The 19,553-nt window shown below is 41.5% G+C and overlaps 1 protein-coding gene across 7 annotated transcripts in view; it reads right to left on the bottom strand.

Moving 5' to 3' along the window:
• MAP2 (microtubule associated protein 2) overlaps positions 1-19,158 on the bottom strand; it is a 181,128-nt gene extending 161,970 nt beyond the window's left edge. For all 7 annotated transcript variants that reach the window (XM_075180271.1, XM_075180263.1, XM_075180265.1 and 4 more), the window contains exon 1: positions 19,070-19,158. The gene's annotated coding sequence lies outside the window, so the exon portion shown is untranslated. The remainder of the gene's footprint in view (positions 1-19,069) is intronic.
• Positions 19,159-19,553: the final 395 nt, after the last annotated feature.

The raw sequence follows: 19,553 nt of genomic DNA, 5'->3' as shown, positions 1-19,553 counted from the left end.
GCTTGCCCCCCTGGGCTAAAGTATGCTAGCCAGCCCCTGATTAGGGGTATATGTTATGCTAAAAACTATAGTGCTATGGATTTTTTCAGGGAGGGGGCCCCAAACCAGTATCTTGCCTAGGGCGCCATGAGGTCTAAATCCGTCTCTGACCAGCCCTCAGGCACCTGCAACTGATACAGCTGCTGACACAACCGTATCTGTGTTACTGTGCAGGTTTGTCTCAGTTCGCAATTACGCAAACATGCCCTTACTGTACTTCATCTGTATCTACAAGCCTCTTTTCTCCCTTGTTCTGCCTCTCCATGTGCAAGTTTCAAATCTGTATATGGACATAGGTGTACTCTATGTGTGCATGCACAGTACAAATTTGCATATTTTACGACCTATAGCTTTTTCTTTCTAGCCTCATTCTGTGCTTTTCTGCTTTTCTGATATTTCCTTATGTCACTAGCAACTGTATATTTTACCCTGGAATACGACCAAAACAAAAATCACAGTATCCTGTGCTGTGTTTATAACAGAAGGCAGGAGCGCACTTACATGGGGTTTCTAGTTGCCTCGAAACCCCCCCTATGCTCAACTCACCACCTCCATCTCTTATGCAGAGGCTGGTAACTGCCCTCAAGGGAGATTTCTCTTAGTCCGGCAGCCCCAGTGATGTTGTGGTACTGCCAGAAGAAGGCAGGAGCCAGGCAGCCTATTACTGCTGCACACGGCCTGCTCTGGTGGTCCTGCCTCCTCTGCACTATGAGTTGCCTATTAGCATAAAGAAGGCAGAAGTCAGGCAGCCTATTACTTCTGCTCACTGCCTGCTCTGGTGGTCCTGCCTCTTCTGCACCAATTGCAGCCTATTATCATAAAGAAGGCAGGAGCCAGGCAGCCTATTACTGCTGCTCACGACCTGCTCTGGTGGTCCTGCCTCCTCTGCACTATGAGTTGCCTATTAGCATAAATAAGGCAGGAGCTGGGCAGCCTATTACTGCTGCTCACTGCCTGCTCTGGTGGTCCTGCCTCTTCTGCACCAATCGCAGCCTATTATCCTAAAGAAGGCAGGAGCCAGGCAGCCTATTACTGCTGCTCACTGCCTGCTCTGGTGGTCCTGCCTCTTCTGCACCAATTGCAGCCTATTATCATAAAGAAGGCAGGAGCCAGGCAGCCTTTTACTGCTGCTCACGACCTGCTCTGGTGGTCCTGCCTCCTCTGCACTATGAGTTGCCTATTATCATAAAGAAGGCAGGAGCCAACCAGCCTATTACTGCTGCTCACGGCCTGCTCTGGTGGTCCTGCCTCCTCTGCACCAAGCGCAGCCTATTAGTATAAAGAAGGCAGGAGCCAGGCAACCTATTACTGCTGCACAAGGATTGCTCTGGTGGTCCTGCCTCCTCTGCACCATGCGCAGCCTATTAGCATAAAGAAGGCAGAAGCCAGGCAGCCTATTACTGCTGCTGGCTGCCTGCTCTGGTGGTCCTGCTTCTTCTGCACCAATCGCAGCCTATTATCATAAAGAAGGCAGGAGCCAGGCAGCCTATTACTGCTGCTCATGACCTGCTCTGGTGGTCCTGCCTCCTCTGCACTATGAGTTGCCTATTAGCATAAAATAGGCAGGAGCCAGGCAGCCTATTACTGCTGCTTACTACCTGCTCTGGTGGTCCTGCCTCCTCTGCACCAAGCGCAGTCTATTAGTATAAAGAAGGCAGGAGCCAGGCAACCTATTACTGCTGCACAAGGATTGCTCTGGTGGTCCTGCCTCCTCTGCACCATGCACAACCTATTAGCATAAAGAAGGCAGAAGCCAGGCAGCCTATTACTGCTGCTCATGACCTGCTCTGGTGGTCCTGCCTCCTCTGCACTATGAGTTGCCTATTAGCATAAAGACGGCAGGAGCCAGGTAGCCTATTACTGCTGCTTACTACCTGCTCTGGTGGTCCTGCCTCCTCTGCATCAAGTGCAGCCTATTAGTATAAAGAAGGCAGGAGCCAGGCAACCTATTACTGCTGCACAAGGATTGCTCTGGTGGTCCTGCCTCCTCTGCACCATGCACAGCCTATTAGCATAAAGAAGGCAGAAGACAGGCAGCCTATTACTGCTACTCACTGCCTGCTCTGGTGGTCCTGCCTCTTCTGCACCAATTGCAGCCTATTATTATAAAGAAGGCAGGAGCCAGGCAGCCTATTACTGCTGCTCACGACCTGCTCTGGTGGTCCTGCCTCCTCTGCACTATGAGTTGCCTATTAGCATAAATAAGGCAGGAGCTGGGCAGCCTATTACTGCTGCTCACTGCCTGCTCTGGTGGTCCTGCTTACTCTGCACCAAGCGTATCCTATTAGCATAAAGAAGGCAGGAGCCAGGCAGCCTATTACTGCTGCTCACTGCCTGCTCTGGTGGTGCTGCCTCCTCTGCACCATGTGCTGCGTATTAGCATAAAGAAGGCACTGCCCTTTACTTTAAACAGCGTGGATCCACCCCCACCCCCCCTTCAACTCAGGTGAGTGACACATGTACACTTCTGCCCCCACCATGTTTGTTTGTTGCCCCCCCTTGCCCCATACATCCATCTCTGTCTTTCATCTCCCCCTATCTCTGGCCCCCCTTTGTATGTCTTTCTCCAATGCTGTATGTGTACCACTCTCTGTCTACCAACCCTTTGTGTTTCTGTACCCCTGATGTGTTTGTATGTGGGGGGAGAATACATGTATTTTTTATTTTAAAAAATAGATTACATTTATTTAAAAATATTTAAAAACCTCAATTAATTTATATAATGCTTTATTCAAAGATTAAAGCATTTTTATTTATTATACTAATTTAATATGTGTTATGACAAACATTGGAAACCCCCTTGTAGAAACCCTGCGTTTACCCTTGTTAAGGCAAAATGAAAAATAAACAACTTTTTGTCTGATGCTATAAATACATGACAGAAAAGCACACAAGTAATCCAAAAGGAAGAGCTATGTATTTTGAAAAACCTGCAACAGGGCATGTACAAACCAATAAAATTATATTTTAATACAGTAATAATAAACCTTGCAAGCATGAAGACCTGTAGTAGAAGACTAGATTATGCCCTCCATGCACTTCCTACACCTACTTTATGACATTCATGTTCATTCAGACACTAAGGAAGATCCTGGAAAAATCAAAGATATGTGGACTGATGGTGATTTGTTATTAAAAAAAAAAAATGTTATCTGTACAATTAATCATTAAAATTTCATGGCTATACTGGCCTGGAGCAGAAGGGATTAACTGCTATGGGTTAACCTGGCCGATCTCTGATGATATGTGCATGCACAGGCTGTATAGCCGTATTGTTCAAGATCACTGGAGAAAGCCCAGATTTATCTGTTCCACTTAGTTAAAAAGGTTTATATTTTTTAAAAAATAGTGACAAATTGTTTAAAAATATTACATATTAAAAAAACATAACTATTGTCCATTGAAAAAAATACTTTATTCAAATAACAAAGTCTTTTGTGTATTCTTTTTCCTATGTTATCGGCGTGCTTAGATGGTGGTGGTACAAGTACTACCACAATATTTGCTAAATAGGCTTCCCCATGCACAGCAGAAACTGGTGAATCTTATCGCAGGCAGGGGCTACTTCCAGCAAAAGCAGTGTTAATGCAAAGCTCTAAAAAAAGTTCTAAAAAAAAGCCATAGTGCTTTTTGCTGCTTGATAAATAGGTCCCTATGTATAGTTGAGAGGTGAGTGATCTTAGAAAGCAGTTTGCAAAGTGACAGCATCTCTCACCCTCTTGCCCACTTGGAATAGCCAAAAGGTAAGGGTGTCTAGTGTAATGGAAAAGGAATCCCCATGTGCAAAATCCCAAAGGAATGTTTGTTATGGAAAAGGTACATCCGAGGACAAGGTCCTGATGTCAGTATGTAAATTATGTAGATTGGGTTGTTAGGGTTATATATTTTTAGATATCAGCATAAGATGCTAGCTGCTTTCTATCTCTGGCTCTGGGTAATATACATTCATGCAGTTGTAGGTATCAGTACTTGATGAGTTACAGGTATGTCATTGTACAAGTGTTCAAGGAACTGATGCTGCACATCATGTCACTAAGTGCAAGCCAAAGACAGTCTATTCTTCACGCTTTACATACAGATAATTAGACAAGCTCAGTCACATGGGTGAAAATTGTATTGTACTGCCCCCGGTCTTTCTGATGAGTAATCTTATGCAGGAAAATCATTCCTGTAAATACTAGAGAGGACCCCTCTGGCTCCCCATTTGGTTTCATCCCAAGGCCGGAGCTACGACATATTATTAAAACCCACTACTGGTAAGTGGTAACGTAATTCTTCAATAATTATTAATCAAAGCTATATAAACTTTGGGCCTGAGTCATTAAGGAGAGCAAAGCATAAAAAGAAGTAACTTTATACCTTGGAAAAACCATGTTGCATTGGAGGGGGAAGTAAATTTAAAATGTGGGGGGAGATTTATAGTTGGGGTAGGGCATGTGCTAGATCAACTTTAAATTTCATTGTAAATTAAAGCTATCAATTATTTTTGTACTACATGAAAAAGCAGCCAATATTTAACTTATGTGCAAAATAAAAAACTAATTTGCACCCCTTGCATTGTAACATGATTTGTATAGGAGCAAACTTTAATGTTTAATGACTCAGACCCTTTATGTTTGTCTTTCAAGTTGAGACGCTACAACTTTATAGATTGCATAATAGAGGAAATTTGCTGCTTAACATACTAATTGTGTGGTTACGAGATGATTAAAATAATTAGGTTTTCATATATACCCAAAAGGAAACAAGAGAGTTGTAAAGTTTGTTCATTTAACTGTGAATTCATCAGTAATGAACACTACTTCCCCAAATTTTCTTAACAACAGTCCCAACACATAGCTATATAAGGCTGTCTCCCCCAGTAAGCCAGTATTGTTACTGGAGGAAAATAAACATAGATTGCATTCCTACAGCAAAACTGCCTATAGCAATTTGCACTAACTACAAAATGACCTATGATAATTAAAGAGCCTCAGGGGTAAATTTATCAAGCTGCTGGTTTGAAAAAGTGGAGATGTTGCCTATAGCAACCAATCAGATTCTAGCTGTCATTTTGTAGAACTAAATCATCATAATCATCATCTATTTATATAGCGCCAACTAATTCCACAGTGCTACAATATGCAATTTGGCTATGTCCGCACTGATAATAGGAAGCAGCCACCTCTTCTCCTACATACATCCACCCAAGTATGTTAGAATTAAGATCACGCACAATATGGAAAATAGGTACGGCACTAACCCTCCAAATAGGACAGTAACAATGAAATAATCATACTATGTTGTCCATGAGTCCCGGAATAAGGAATAATTTTCTCCTTCAATTAAGCTAAATGGAAATGTTGAGAGTTGAAATTTCAAAGTACATATAAAGACACATTCTTACTTCCCTCCGAGTATCGATTAATTTTTCATCCAGCTTCATACACATAAAAGAGATCACAAAAAAAGGTATATCATGGTAAAATCCATTGAAGAATCAGACAATTCCTTGCACTAGTAGATATCAATATAGGTGGTCTTATGTTAACTCAGACACCACGTGAGTAATACACATCTACTCAGGATATGCACTTACAAAAAGAATATTCAAACAGTTGTCGATGTAAACTTCAGGGACACTAATAAACGTCTCTTCTATTACATCACGTCTCTCCTCTTGACATACAGCCTTATAATGAATGCCGAAAAAGGGAGAAAAATAGAAGCCAACGATAGTGTGTTATCCCAATAAAAAGTGTATTTAATAACAAGTGCTAAAAACATAAAAGCTTTTCAAAAACTTTTTCTTCCCTCATATACAACAAACAGCGGGACACGTCCTCTATGAGGTTGGACTCTTACCCCATTCAGATTAAACACAGGCACGTAGGATTTTACTTTACACCTTCTTATAAGATCAGGAGCCAGCTGAATAAAATCCACGCACCGTTGATATCCGACCGAGACCAAACACTCCTGAGTCAGTGTCTCTCTGTTGGTGACCGCCCCCTGCCGACGCGTTTCAATTTGGTAAATCTTTATCAAGGCAATGCAGTCACAGTCAAATCATCTTCCTTTTAGTTTCCTTCCACCCAATCAGAGTGTCTCGATTAGCATATTGTTCCCAGGGAGTGGTCTCCCTGGGAACAATACACATTTTGTATCACATTTTAAATAAAAGTATTAGTGCCTAATGTCATGGGCATTGTCAGGTAAGAAACACAATCACAGTAATACTACTTTCATATATCTTCTTCAGAGTAGGAGCATTTAGTGCAATCACTTTTTCTCAGATTTGCTTTGAAGGTCCTGTGATCTTCACGATGAAGTTCTTGTTTGGAAATGCCTTTTGGGACCACTGACAGTCGTGACAGTCAGGTGTATTTATTTTGAAATCAATTAAAACAATTGACTTGTAAGCAGGCACTTAATTCCAGACAAATAATTATTTTAGCTCTGACAACAGCGGATTGCACCAGCGGTTATTTAAATATATATTGGCAAAAGGGATAAAACATTTTGTTTTAAAAGTATTTTTCCTCATCAGTGGTAGTATTCTCAAATAAATTGAACTGTACACCCCCCACCCCTCTTTTAATTTGGTAATAGTTTTTTTAGTCCCCTCTCTATTAGTGAATTCACACTTTTCATGAACTAGGATAGGAGTAGTAGATATCAAATTATCCATCTTGTTGCAGACAACTTGTTGCCTTGCAATTCAAACTCCAAACAAGCATTTTCAATCACTATGCAGGAACTTGCATGTTTAACTCTGCTACTCACAGACACTCATGTTAGCTGGCCCTTTTAAACCAACATGGGGTATAGCATATGGATTCAAATGGACAATGAATGAGCTCAAATATTTTAACATGACAGTGCCCAAAACCCCATATACATTGTATAAACACATGGGCTGTTCTAGACATCCTGTTGTACCTTTCTGAATGGTGTACCTGGAAGTAATACATATATTTAACATAATTTATTTTCTGATGATTTTATACCTTTCAACTAGAGATGCTCAGTTGCCTGAGAACCGAACACATATGCCGGCTCGGTACTTTCACGCGCCATCGGAATTGAAAACGAGGCAAAACGTCATTGTTATGTCGTTGGATCTCGACCCTCACGAGCTTTGGATTCTATAAGTACCGCCCTCCACGGCGATCCAACGCCATTTCACAGAGGGACACAGAAGGGGTAGCACAGTCCTTGGCAGTCTCTAGAGCAGTTGGGCAGCGTCATAGGTAGAAAAGAAAGAGGAGGGGTAGCAGTGTTCTTCAAAGTCTCCAGTGACATTCAGGAGAGCTCCATTGCCCCATTGCTAATTGTCATTGCTGAAATAGAAATAATAGGTCTGGCAGGCTTGGTCTTCTAAATCTGCAGTCACATTGTGCTGTGTTACATATGTAACATACAAAGAGGAGAGCTCCATTGCTCCATTCTTAATTGTTATTGCTGAAATACAAATAATAGGTCTGGCAGGCTTGGTCTTCTAAATCTGCAGTCTTTGTTTGAAAGTGTATGAAAATAATATTGTGACCTGTGAGGTGGTCAAAATTGACTGCAAATGATTTGAAATTAGTGTTATTGAAGTTAATAATAATGTAGGGAGGAAAAAAAGCAAAAACACAAGGGCGGTTTTGCCAAAACCAAAACACAAAGTTAATCCAGATCCAAAACCAAAACCAGAACACGGGATTCAGTGAACATCTCTACTTTCAACAAGTGCTTCCAGAAACAAGAAAACCTAGACAGAGTGTATGGTGAATTAATTTGGAATAACAAAAAACCCAGGATTAGCAAAGTGAAGCTGCGGCAGCCAAGATGGAATCGGTGGCAAAGTTTACATGCATTAGAGATTATATGTTAGCAGCCACAATGCATTTACCTTTGTGATTAGCTAATACAGTGGATCCCAAACTTTCTCAGTTGCTAGGCACCCTTAGGGTCTCCATAATTTTTTCAAGGCACCCCTAAGCCAACATAATTGCCAAGTACTCCCCCGCCTTGCTTACCCAGCTTACCACTGGCCCTGGCCGCTGCACCCCAGGGAGATCGCCGCGGCACCCCAGGGAGCCGGGGCACACAGTTTGGGAACCGCTGAGCTAAACTATACATCAACAATCTACTATCTATCATCAACTCTCCATACACATATCTCTACAGACCATCCTACATACTCTGAAGGGGGAATTGTCTAACTATATTTAGTCCAACACAATTTTAATGTTGGATATACAAACTTTACACATATTCAGGAATATATATGACTTAAAGGGGACGGTGTCACATTTGCTACCCTTCCTTAAGAACACATCCTTTCAGGAAGAGAGGGCTGGCCAGATATTTTACCTTTGGCATGAACAGGGCCGGATTAACCATAGGGCTAACTGGGCTACAGTCCAGGGGCCTATGGTATCCAGGGGGCCCTTGGAAGTGCTCAGCAGCAGTATTGATCGGTCGGGGGCGCCCCCGGCACGATCAGTGCTGCTGAGCACTTTCACTGCAGTCCTTCTCCGGCGCGCTGTAGTCTCCTTACTGAGGAGATCTCATGAGTCTCACTCTCACGAGATCTCCTCAGTAAAGAGCGTGCAGCGCGCCGGAGAAGGAGGTAAGTGCCGGCAACTCGGATCACGGAGGGGGGGGGGCCCTCATGGGGGAATGGAGGCCCCCTTAGCCCAGGGGCCTCCATTCCCTTAATCCGGCCCTGGGCATGAAGTGGGTTTACACAAGCACAGGACTGCAAGAGTAACCATTTATATCACTTGTTATCAACACCGTTGGTGAGTAAAGGGGTATTTTCTGTAATTACCGCATTTCTCAGAAAGATTTTGTCCTTTAATACAATGTCTAGTGTTATCTCAGCCTCCAAGTACCCAAGTTCTCAATCCAGCAAATTTTTAATTTCTATTTCCGTACAACCAACCCTGCAGGTTTATATCACAAAATCGCTTACAAAATATTTCATAGTTGATACAAAGACATTTTATATTTGGCATAAGTTGGCTAACTGCCCCAAATTTTGAACTGAGGCTGATTTGTATCACTGCGTCGGATCGTTCATTAATATAAAAAAATTCTGGCAACAGCTCTCTAGTTTTGCTGATTTAGTTTGTTCCACAATTCCCAAAATGGGCCATATGAACTATCATTAATTATTTCGGAAATGGCTATTTTCTGTGGTGGCTAGAATACTATATACTACAACATGGATTCAACCAAACCTCAACACAAACTATTTTTAATGAAAACCTGGGGGGAACTATGCAAGTGTAAGTATGTACCTATAGAAGGATCTCAATGTTTTCAAATTTGTGTGCATATTTTTTATGAGCTATTGTTGTGTTCCTTCCTCACTATGTACCCCTCCCCCCCCCCCCATCCTAACTGCCTCCCCTTTCCCTTTTTTTTCTGTACCCATTTTGAAATTCACAAAACCTAATAAAAAAATTCAGTTTAAAAAAAAAAGAAAACCTGGGCTTTATGGTCAGGATGGACTGTGTAGAGACAGCATTGCGGGCAGCACGAGTGGTTAGCACTTCTGGATCACAGCACTGAGATCAGGAGTTCAATTCCTGACCATGACCTTCTCTGTGTGGAGTTTGCATGTTCTCCCGTTGTTTGCATGGGTTTCCTCCGGGTGCTCCAGTTTCCTCCCACACTTCATAAACATACTAGTAGGTTAATTGGCTGCTATTAAATTGACCTTAGTCTCTCTCAGTGTGTGTGTGTGTGTGTATTAGGGAATTTAGTCTGTAAGCCCCAATGGAGCATGGACTGGTGTGAGCAAGATCTTCGTGCAGCGCTGCGGAATTAGTGGCACTATATAAATAGATGATGATGATGATTACACAAAGAAAAATGCACTCTTGATTTTTTTTTATCAATTTGGAAGAGCTTTATTGCTAGTATTTCAGAATACTACATAACACATGACAGAGGTGAGAGTCTCAATGTCTAGATGTCACAGCTTTATTTGATGAGTTGCTCTCACTCTCTTGACATTGGAGAGAGCAGATCAGATCATCTTCTGCCGAGGTAAGAAGAGTTTTTTCCTTTTATTAGTATTAAAATCTGCTTCTGGTTTGCACTATGCTAATTGTATCCTATTAAAAAATGTTTGCGGTCCAGTTAGCATTAGCACCTCCTGATGCCACGAAAAACCAAAGCAAGCTATTGCGCCATTTTATTTCATCTGACACTTGCCAGCAGTGGCAAATTGTGAATCACAAGCCCCCCCCCCTCTTTTGCTGTCGTATTAAGGAGAATATAATATGTATACTGTATGAAAAGACATTGCCGTTTTAAATTTAGTTGTCAAACTCGCCGAATATCATTGAGTTGCAGAAATTGGAGCATAATACATTTATCCCCATCGTGACTTAAAAACCCCAGACCACATGAGTAAATGGATGGAGATCAATCACCAAAACGAGTCAACTACATCTCTGCATGCAATATGTCTATATAGAAATTGGTGTGGCTCAATCCTGTTCTTATAATTTGTTCTGAGAAGCTGAGAGGTCTTCCACTGTATTGCTGTATAAAATGTAAACATGCTGAGACTAAGATAATGCACACTAGTGGCCAATCAGCTCATGGGCAACTGAAGTAGGTCTGCTCAGCAAAAGAAAACAACAGAGTTGTATAGTTTGCTCATTCAACTGCGAATTCATCAGTAATGAACACTACCTCCCCCAAATTTTCTTAACTACAGTCCCAACACATAGCTATATAAGGCTGTCTCCCCCAGTAAGCTACTATTGTCACTGGAGGAAAATAAACATAGTTTGCATTCCTACAGCAAAACTGCCTATAGCAATTTGCACTAACTACAAAATGACCTATTATAATTAAAGAGCCTCAGGGATAAATTTATCAAGCTCCTGGCCTATAGCAACCAATCAGATTCTAGCTGTCATTTTGTAGATTGCACTAAATCATCATCATCATTTATATAGCGCCACTAATTCCGCAGCACTGTACAGAGAACTCGCTCACATCAGCCCCTGCTCCATTGGAGCTTACAGTCTAAATTCCCTAACACACACAGACTAGGGTCAATTTGAGTGAGAGAAAACTGGAGCACCTAGAGGAAACCGACGCAAATTCGGGAAGAACATACAAACTTCTCACAGGTAAGGCCATGGTCGGGAATTGAACTCATGACCCCAGTGCTGTAAGGCAGAAGTGCTAAATACTTAGACACCATGCTGCCGAATATAAATGATAACTAGAATATGATTGGTTGCTGTAGGCAACATCTCCATTTTTTCAAACCCACAGCCTGATAAATTTACCCCTCAGAGTGTGCTTGTTGTTGTTTATTATATAGGCAAAATTATCTCAGCTAAATCTCATTTTAGGGGATAATAGTTCTCATAGAAAGGGAAAATTGATTTTAATAATAAGTAAGGATCAATTACAATGTATTTTTGTGTTTTGGTTAATGTCCAGTAAATCATATGGATGTTTTTTTGTTTTTTTTTAGATAATCTGTGATAATTGGAAAGTGCATAATTTTTTGCTATGCCAAGTAGAGTGAAGTTTGTATAGATATCAGTATCTCCTAAAGTCATAATGCAACATGGCCAAATGTGTGATTGGTATTACCAAGCAATGAGATTACCAGCTTGAAGAGAGTTATAAAGCATATATGGTTTTCTTAATATATTGTATTTCTGGCACTGCAGTTTTCTTGTTGACCTCTAGATTATCCTTATAATTTATGTATCTTTTACAAATGCAAAACGACTACAAAACACTTATATAGAAAATCTTTTGTAAAAGTGCATTCACAAATATACCACATCCGTGCTTATGCTATGTGTCACTTTTATTCTATTCTGTGAGTCAAGGAAACATACACAAATAACATAGTCACTGGAGAAATCATCAGGACATATACACAGGGGATGTACAAGGGATGTACACTGAGTAGACATATAAAAGAACTGAACAAACCCTCTGCTTAGCCAATTCTGAACACAATTTGGAAGAGGGTTTTGCAATATAATCTGTGCTCTGAGAATTGTACAATAAGGCAGTCAAGCAGCAAAATCCACATTACCAAGCACTTAGTGTAGAGCTGTCGTATGAACACAAGATGTTAAGAATACAATAGTGAACAATACAGCAACAGGTGGCGGTTTAATGTATCATCACTATTATTGGAAAATAGCATCAATATAATAGCAGAACTATTTTCTTGTGATAACCATGATTGCACCTACTGAATGTGAAATGGATATAAATGGGCATATAAAGCATAAAACCTATTTCACATAAAAGGCAAACTGTGGGTAGACTTGGATTTATGAAAATGACACAAAGGCCCAGGTTTAGGGCAGCAGGATTGGGTCATGATAGGCTGTCCCTTGTTTTCATCATCTTGCAACAGTGAGGGGCAACACGAATTAGCTGGAGGACCGCAGGAGGCTCTCTAGCCTTTAAAGGGGCCACACAGGTGAAGGATGGAGTATGCACTCCCTCCTCCTCTGGGTATGACGAGTGACCTTACTGCACTGTGCAGAGGAGGTCACGTGACATGGAAGTCTTAGAGCCACAAGAGAAGCAGGACAGGCTGACTATTGTCTTACAACATTCTATTCTTGTCAGCATAAAGTGGGCATTAAAAATAGTAAACATTCATTTATTTTCTACAGGTGGGATGGGTAGATGTTATGGCCATGAATTTCTCTAGTAATGAGGTTGGGGGGAAAGAAAATGTGCTCTAGGTCAGTAGGGTAAAGAAGTTTTCAGTTGTTTAAATGGTCTGTAATCTAAATATTGCTCTGTGCTTAAATGTGCCTAGGATGGGGTAATGTATATATTATATAAATGAATGGTGACGATGATAATGTTAAATGTAAGTTTATGCTATTCCTCTGTGCAAACTACTAATAGACAAGCATCCCCTTTTTAAGTTTTGTCTGGACCTAGCAGAGCCCACAATGACATCATGACATGTCTCCAATGACAACACACATATGTTTTGCCACCAGTCCACAACCCCAAGCTATTGTACTACAATAGGATTATTATGTGGTTTGAAATGAAAGGTATTATTGGAAGGAGAAAACAATTAATGACAACTGTACTGAATGGCAAACACTGCAAAATTACTAACTATGATAGAATTTGAAGAGACCATGGGGTATATTTACAAAATTGCGGATTTGAAAAAGTGGAGATGTTGCCTATAGCAACCAATCAGATTCTAGGTTTAGCAAATATACCCGCATGTTCCATAAATATGCAAATGGAAAATTGCGGTAAGTAAACACATTTTCAATACATTAAATGCACACTAACCACATTGTTAAAGCTTTTCCATTTGATTTATCTAATGGAGTTATAAAGATATATAATTATGTAAATTTTGTAGAGAAAGAATTTCAGTACATTCTGTGACCATAAGACTTTCTTCTATATACCTGTGTTGTAAAAATTCCTTTTCCCCACCCCAATCTGCTCCATTCTCCTTTAATTCTGTAGATATAAGAACTTTACTTTCTAAGCAGACATTTGTTTAGAGGGGATGACAGGAAGGAGAGGAGAAGAGGAGGGTCCAGAACGGACTTCTGAGGACCACACAAGACTTATTACTGTTTGCCAAACAGTGTTTGGAAACAAAGTAACTGCTGCTAATAGCAACATATTTATCCAATTGTAGAACATACAACCAGACAGTATCACACACTTACTTTCCTGCACACAAAGCAAATGAAGAAAAAGTTGTGGTTCGTGTTTCTTTAGTCACGTTCATTGTACAGCTGATGGTGAAGGGTTGACATGGTAGAACATTTAAACTTACCATTAAGACTGAACGGGCGTAACTAGCAGCACAACCATTCAGATGAGGAGGAGGAGAGAGTGCAGTGCTGTCTGAGGGGCATGTCGGGTGGTCTGAGTGACATGTCGGGAGACCTGAGTGACTTGTGGGGAGGTCTGAGGGGCATGTCGGGTGGTCTGAGTGACTTGTGGGGAGACCCGAGAGACATGTGGGAAGCCTGAGGACATGTGGGGAAGTCTGTGGGGCATGTGGGGAGGTCTGAATGACATGTGGGGAGATCTGCATAACAAGTGGAGGGACATGTGGGGAAGTGTGAGGGGCATGTGGGAGGTCTGACTGGCATGTGGGAAGACCTGAGTGACATGTTGGGAAGTCTGAGTGACATGTGGGGAAGTCTGAGGAGCATGTGGGGAAGTCTGAGGGGCATTGGGGAACCTGAGGGCATGTGGAGAGGTCTGAGTGACATGTGGGTTGGTCTGAGGGCATGTGGGGAGACCTGAGTGACATGTGGGAAAGACTGAGGGACATGTGGGGAAGTCTGAAGGACATGTGGGGAAGTCTGAGGGACATGTGAGGAAGTCTGAGGGACATGTAGTAAAGTCTGAGGGGCATGTGGGGTGGCTTGAGTGACATGTGCGGGAGACCTGAGTGACAAGTGGGGAAGTCTGAGGGGCATGTGGGGAAATCTGAGAGGCATGTGGGAGGTCTGAGTGGCATGTGGGAAGTCTGAGGATCATGTGGGGAAGTCTAAAGGGCATTGGGGAACCTGAGGGCATGTGGGGAGGTCTAAGTGACATGTGGGAACCTGAGGGCATGTGAGGAGGTCTGAGTGACGTGGGTTATCCTGAGAGGCAATGTAGGGAGATCTGAGCTACATGTGGGTTATCCTGAGGGGCAATGTGGGGAGATCTGAGCGACATGTGGGTTATCCTGAGGGGCAATGTGGGGAGATCTGAGCGACATGTGGGTTATCCTGAGGGGCAATGTGGGGAGATCTGAGCGACATATGGGTTATCCTGAGGGGCAATGTGGGGAGATCTGAGCGACATATGGGTTATCCTGAGGGGCAATGTGGGGAGATCTGAGCGACATGTGGGAAGCCTGAGGACATGTGGGGAAGTCTGAGGGGCATGTGGGAACCTGAGGGCATGTGGGTTGGTCTGAATGACATGTGGGGAGACCTGAGGGAAGGTCCATGTGGGGAAGTCTTAGGGGTATGTGGGGAAGTATGAGGGGCATGTGGGAAAGTCTGAGGGGCATTTGGGAACCTGAGGGCATGTGGGGAGGTCTGAGTGACATGTGGGTTGGCCTCAGGGCATGTGGGGAGACCTGAGTGACATGTGGGGAAGTCTGAGGGGCATGCAGTGAAGTCTGAGGGGCATGTGGGGAGACCTGAGCGGCACGTGGGAAAGTCTGAGCGCATGGGGGGAAGTCTGAGGGGCATGTGGGTTGGTTTGAATGACATGTAGGGAGATCTTAATAACAAGTGGGGAAGTCTGAGGGGCATGTGCCGAGACCTGAATGACATTTGGGAAGCCTGAGGGCATGTGGGGCTATTTGGAGCAAGTGGCAGCTCTGAATGGCATGTGGTAGAATTTTGAAGCAAGTGAGCGGTGTGTGGGTACATTTTGGGATAAGTAATGTATACTGTGCAGCCATTTTGACGGGCTGCACATGCGACCCTTGAAGTATATCAGTTTACTCATTCCTGGATTAGATGGATCATTAAATAATGTAAATTGTTATATTTTTGAATGAATAAACTAAAAAGCTAAATTTTATTTAATTTTGTACAATTGTGTAAATCCTATTTGCATTGGAACTACACCTTGAAATAGACTATGTAAACAGGATTAAAATGAATGAAAAGCCAGACAAGATGTGAAAAGAGTAGCCAGTCGTAGTACAGATAGGAAACAGGCACCCTGGGGGGCTGAGCGGACCTTTCATCTTATTGTATGTTTCTATGTGGAGACTGCTGTTTGGTAAAGCACCGTGCATTACTAATATTACAAAGCAGATTTCTCTGCCTCTCTAATAAATTACAGGGCAGCTATACCCTGCATTATTCCCCAAACCCTTTGTTCCTCTTCTTCCCCAGCTCCCTATCTAACCAAAAACTAGCAGCCTAGATAATTCCTGCTCTCATATCATACCAGATAGAGAAACCATCCTCGCACATCAAAATCCAGAGGGAATGCACAATCTCAATTTTCAATCAGTTAAATGAATCACTCATTCTGTTTGATAAATGTTTTATCACTGATAGAAAATAGCAGATAACTCTTCATATATCCACCTACACCCTTGTATATTTGTAAAATAGGAAAATCTACATAATCTTTTCCTTTAACACCACGCAGGCCAGAACCATGGCTTTGTCACGTACTGCTTGCCTCTAACACCACAAAGGTTAAGGGCTACGGTTATACTTTGAATAACATACACTGCTTTCATGACTATAATTATTTTTCATAAAACATATATGCATTATATAGAAGTAGCTAGTACCACAATTATAAACTGAGTAACATATTCTACTGCTCACAATGGAAAGTGTTAACTGTCTGCAACATCCCAGAAAAATAATTATACAGGCATGATCCATTGAAAGCATTCCTAAAAATACCATTAAGATCATATACAGTATATCAAAATCCTGCCAAAGGGGACAGCACGGTATTGTACTACTCCTATTTCATGCTGCAAATAGCTCTTAACAGGTGAATGAAACACAATGGGATTTATATATCAGGCTTTTGGGTGTGAAGACACATTGGAATATTTAAAAAAAAAAAAAACATTAGTCTGATTAGCCTGTTGCAAAGGATTTATGTTCAATCATTGGGAAATATTTTTGTACATCAAAGCCTAAATCAATATTTCAGTCCTAAATTGTTTGGCATTAATAACATTTATTTGGTCCTCTAATTATGAACAGATGTGTATGCAGCATGAATATTTTTTAAATAATTACAGATCACATATCAGGATTAATTTACAGATAGACAGAGGAAGACAGTAAGTGAATGATTAAACATTCTCTACAGTGGTATGTTGGCACTATATAAATGAAAAGTAATAATGACAATTATAATTGTAGATAGATAGATAGATAGATAGATAGATAGATAGATAGATAGATAGATAGATGGTAGATCTGCTGTCTGTGACAATACCTCACTGCAATACATGCCACACATGTTAAACAGGCTCTTTGGGTTGACACTCCCACACCTGCAGCCCTCATAAAGGCAGGGCTGGGTTCTATATGTATGGAACTTACGTTTATAAAGCTTTAGTCTTTACTGAGCATGCGTCTTTTTCCTTCGAGCTAGCGTTGATGCTTGTCTTTCTTTGTCTGCTGCTTGCTTTTCTACAAACAGCCGACTCTGGAATATTCTTTAATGTTTTCCAGACCATTCACAGACACTACCCTTTCAGTGAAGGGTCACATTGTCATGAATAAAAATTAAACTCTCATTCTATAATACTTGAATTAAGATAACTAGAGAACATATTCTTAAAAAATCCAAACAAAGACATTTAGAATCATAAAAGATTTCCTACACTATATGTTTACTTGCGAGCGTCTAATCATGTTAGTGGTAAATAAATGACTGTATAATTACATATGGATAACTGCACTGTGAATGGCACACATCGTTTAATCTACAGGCGGGTTGGAAATACTACCACCTGCAGTGCATCTATTTCTCCATCTTCTCAGAACATCTGTGCTGCATTTTATTCTCACTAAAATCAGACAAGGGAAGTTACATGGTTCACTAGCTTTTATATTCAGAGGCCTAATGAAAAGAGATTTGTTTTAAAAATAACCTCTGTCTAAATGTACTAATAGCGATAAATCTTAAAAAAAAATGGACTCTGGAGAGCGATTCATTTTCTGCGCTCTGGCACCTTTACACAGTACAGCTGATATTTAACAGCATCCAAGGCACAGTTTTAAATTAAATGGATATTAAATACCAGAGTACTGCAGTAGGGGCCTGCAGAATGCCATCATAGGAAGGGTTCTTCTTCATTATGTACAATCCGCGTGTGCGCTAAGGTGGGTGAGAAGCATCCTGCCACCTACGCAACTCCTGCCAACTTTAATGTATCTCTTTTACTGTCACTTTCTTTTCATCCTTCTGATGCGGCTATTGTCACAGGTGTCATTTTGTACCAGTAACTGCTAGGCATTTAGCTATGGTCTCTTTTAATTGTATGCACTCGTTTCCAGGAGCTGTGATTACTTCCCACTGTACAATGTTGTGTGATTATTTCTCAGGTCTGTCAGTGTGTAGCACTGGTGCACTGCAGGCATAATGCGCCCCAGGCTGGGATGGATATGTAGATGCATTGCAGTGACAGCAGGCAAGAAAACTACCAGTATGTACAATATAACAATTAATAATGACCATAAATGATGTGGCACACACTTGCACAAACACAGCTTTTCTGATGTCATGTATGCATTATGTCCAAGGATTGTAAGGCACTGCATTGCAGACAGCCAGTGCCCAGGGATTGAGGCACTAGATGTAGATGATGGACTCAGAGACCTATGACAGGGCCATTACATGTCATAAAACTTGTTTTGTGCCCACCTGCCACCACTAAGGTAAAACAGCCAGCGCAGTAAATTCCAGATCAATGTGAATGTGAGGAATTTGTGAAGAAATATTATGAGGCATTATGAAAATGCAAACCCTGCTGCTAGAAATTGGAGGGGGGGCAAGTGACTGCTTTCATTTTGGAATGACAATGAAAACAGGCAGGTGAACCAACACAAAAGAGCTGGTAATACATTGCAGGCAGTTGTAGGTAACACAAAAGAAATGAGGTATTAGGTACAATTAGATGGATGAGTGCAGAGAGAAGATAGAATATACACACAACGAATGAGGAATAAAGCACAGTACGTTAACGTAATACATTTGTGTATATAGATATCCGCAAAATGTAAAATAGGTTTGATGTAACAGGATAATATATGTGTATATCTGAAGAAGCACCAGCGTATTAACGTGGTATAATATGATGGTGTGAAGGTAAGTAGTAGATGTGATAGCCTGAGAATTGGCTATGGGTAACATACAGGTGGTTAGGAGAATGTGACAGAATCAGTGTCATTGGCAGGTAGTACACAATAGCAATAGACTAGATGGCTCTTGTCATGTGTCTGCATGATATTCCTAACTCCCGGTACATTACTTGTTAAGAGCAGCAGACAGTACTCACCGGATCGTTTTGTCTCCGGCTGCAGCACTCGGGATGCTCAGATAGCTTTGATCAGCTGCGGCTTCGGAGAAACTGGGGATGACCCGCCCCGCCCCCTATTATCATACCCACGCCCATATTGTGGATACACCAGCGTTCTTACAGCCAGCTTTTCCTCCTCCCATGTTACATAGGAAACGCTTATATGTGTGGCTTACCCAAGCGGCGAGTAATGATGTAAGAGAGAGATATGAAGGATATAAAAACGAAATGTATATATACAAAAAGAGAGATGCAGAAATGTAGTCATTATTATATAGATAACGGTGTTTGAAATATAGGGAGATAATAAAGAGAGGTGAGAGATGAGCTATAGATAGATGAGAGATGTAAAAGGTTAAAAATACAGAGATATAGGAAGTGGGAATTATTTACTTACTTTATAAGTCAGGTTACCCACTGGTGTTGTTTAATTGCTGGGCTTGACTTGTGTTTTTAATGCAAG

Source organism: Mixophyes fleayi, chromosome 7 (assembly GCF_038048845.1).
Source record: "Mixophyes fleayi isolate aMixFle1 chromosome 7, aMixFle1.hap1, whole genome shotgun sequence".
Lineage (NCBI taxonomy): Eukaryota > Metazoa > Chordata > Amphibia > Anura > Limnodynastidae > Mixophyes > Mixophyes fleayi.
The sequence above is the reverse complement of the archived record's forward strand: the minus strand, read 5'-3'. Positions and strand labels throughout refer to the sequence as shown.